The sequence below is a fragment of the Cyprinodon variegatus genome, unplaced genomic scaffold (genome assembly GCF_000732505.1).
Source record: "Cyprinodon variegatus isolate N-32 unplaced genomic scaffold, C_variegatus-1.0 Scaffold2159, whole genome shotgun sequence".
Lineage (NCBI taxonomy): Eukaryota > Metazoa > Chordata > Actinopteri > Cyprinodontiformes > Cyprinodontidae > Cyprinodon > Cyprinodon variegatus.
This window is the reverse complement of record NW_015152612.1, coordinates 21,113-23,765: the sequence shown is the minus strand read 5'-3', so window position 1 is coordinate 23,765 and position 2,653 is coordinate 21,113.

Genomic DNA, 2,653 nt, shown 5'->3' with positions numbered 1-2,653 from the left:
TATATGGCCATTTAAAAACACCATGTCAATCTCTTTTACTAATGAAATATTGCTATATATCATCGTTACGCTACGAAATCCGAAAATTCATGAAATTTTGCCATATTTTTATATGTTGATATATTGACGCGGTATTGACCTATTTTACTAACAAAATCTCACAAGAATTTGCAAAATATTACGAGAGTTTGTAACAGAACGATGAAATTTCCCGAGATTTTCAAAGTAAAATAGATTGATACCGCGTTTTTAAAAATCAATTTGATATCAGCATATGAAAATATATCTGAGTATATTATTTTGAAGTGTCAGAAATGGATAGTAAAACTGCTATTTTCATTGACTACTTATTTTTGTCCAGCTTTAACATCGTTATCGATATTGGTTATCGGCTACATGAGTTTAAAAATATCGGCATATTGGATATCGGCCAAAATCCCAATATCGTGCATCCCTACCCATCAGGACAGTTATCTGTGGATAATTAGAAACCACTCAAGAGCTTTTATCTCATTTTGGCGAAAAGTTCAATCTTTAGGCCAGAGCTCTGCTGTGCAGTTATGATGGTTTGATCTGGATTACTTATTATAATTTTTAATAAGGTATGATTTTAATTCAAATCCTCCAAAATGAATAGATATTTAAACTCCACTAGGGGATGGGATTATTGGGCTGATAGAATTTTATAAATATAATTAATAACACGGATTAACAGCTAACAATCATTAACTGGATGTACCAGAAATGTTTGGACAGTCCAAAATATTGTGGACTTAGGTTGTGTAACCACCAGTAAATGTTAATAATTATAGTTCAAAGCTGCACTTGGCAGCATTCATTAAACAGAATCCCGGTAAATCTTTCTGTACACTTAAACCAGCAACAGTGAAGCTCTGAATTTTAGAGACAGCAGATTACTCTCATATAGAAATAACATACACAACATAGATGTGTATCTGATTTATTAAACACAATCTATCCCTGTTACAATCAACTATTCTATCCAACAAACTCTTTAACTAGAACACTCACAAAATACAAAAAAACAAAACAAGAACTAAAGATAAAGCAGCTAAAATGATCAAACAGATCATCACAGCTGTAGCTACAAGGAGATATTGGAAAATTAAAATAATCATCATGAATAGTCATCAGTCAGCAGCAGTTATTAGTAGGAAACCATCAAAGCTTTGGGTACATCTGCAGGGATGGGACATCCATGCAGTAATGATGCTGATATATCCCATGAGAAAAACCAATCACCTGGCTGGGCTCCACCCCTGGCTCCGCCCCTGTATCAGAACTATAAATGTTTTCAGCATCTAGTCTAGTCTAGTAGCAGACATCACCAATCAGCAGAGACAAATATCTTCTGGTAATTTTCATCAGACCTCTATCTGCTCTCCAAGGGATGCAAAGTTTCATCAGGAGCTCACTTTCTGTAAACTCGGCATTGTTGAACCTCCCTCCTGTCGCTGCATTGTTTCCTCTTCCTTTACAGCTGCTCCTCCCTTCATCAATAAAGCAGGAGGTGTTACCTGGAGGAGGAGGAGCAGGAAGAAGCTTTGAATCCTGTTCACTGCTGGGTTTGGGCTTTCAGAGGATTTTCTAGACACAGTTTTTAATATTTTATTATTTATTTACACCTGAAAAGCAATTGACCTGTACAGTAAATCGTGACAAAACCAACACTTTCTATCAAATTCTCTCTCAGTTTTTAGACGAGCACCAGACTACGTAGAAGTCTATCTCAGATAGAGCATAGAGCAACAGAGGACGATCGCCAGAATCTCTGGAAGGGAGAGTCGCTGTCAATATACTGTGATGTCATATATGTGACTGGGCTGCTATAGTTTAATTAGTGTGAGGCCCCACCCCCTAAAATCTCTGTTCTGACATACTGCACCTGTTTGTAACTCAGACATTGTTGGAGCACCTCTACTTGAAGTATCTCCACTTGTGCACATATTCATATGCCGACAGGTTTTGGAAAACTTTGGAGTCCTTTCTTTCAATCCAGTTAATATTAAAATCTTAAAATATAATTTCTTTTAAAATATTTTCAGGAGTTCTTTTTGCTGATCATAAAATCATTTTTAGAGGGTATATGATAGAGACAAATTCTAGTTAATGATATTTCAGCAGAGAGGGACATAATAACGCAGACTCATTCTAAAGTCCCACTACTAGGCCATATGTAGGAGCCATAATGATAGGTGTGCAGGCGAATGTATCACGTGGGCGTAGTTGCTGGGGTGACACATGTGGTGACAGCTGATTGCTTAAATGGGTGTTTACCTGCACTCCAGCCGAGAGAGGGGAGCGGGGTAGCCGTATTTCTTGTTGACCTTTTGCTTTATGATCTAAATCAGTATGTTACATTATGTACTTTACAATCTGTTGTGAGTGACTATATAAGTCTCTGGACAGGATTAAAAGACCAAAAGCTTATTACTGGATTCCGTGTGCATTTCTGATCAAGATGGCAGCGCCCTATACACATACAGGACCCTATTTCTACTTCTCAAGTGACAAGGATTGCTATGGAGTCGCTACACCATATGATAGGGCTGTATTTCAATATATTCAGACCCAGATGGTTCTTCCTGAAGTTAGGTTCCTCTGTTGCTCTACACACATGATTGGAATCAGC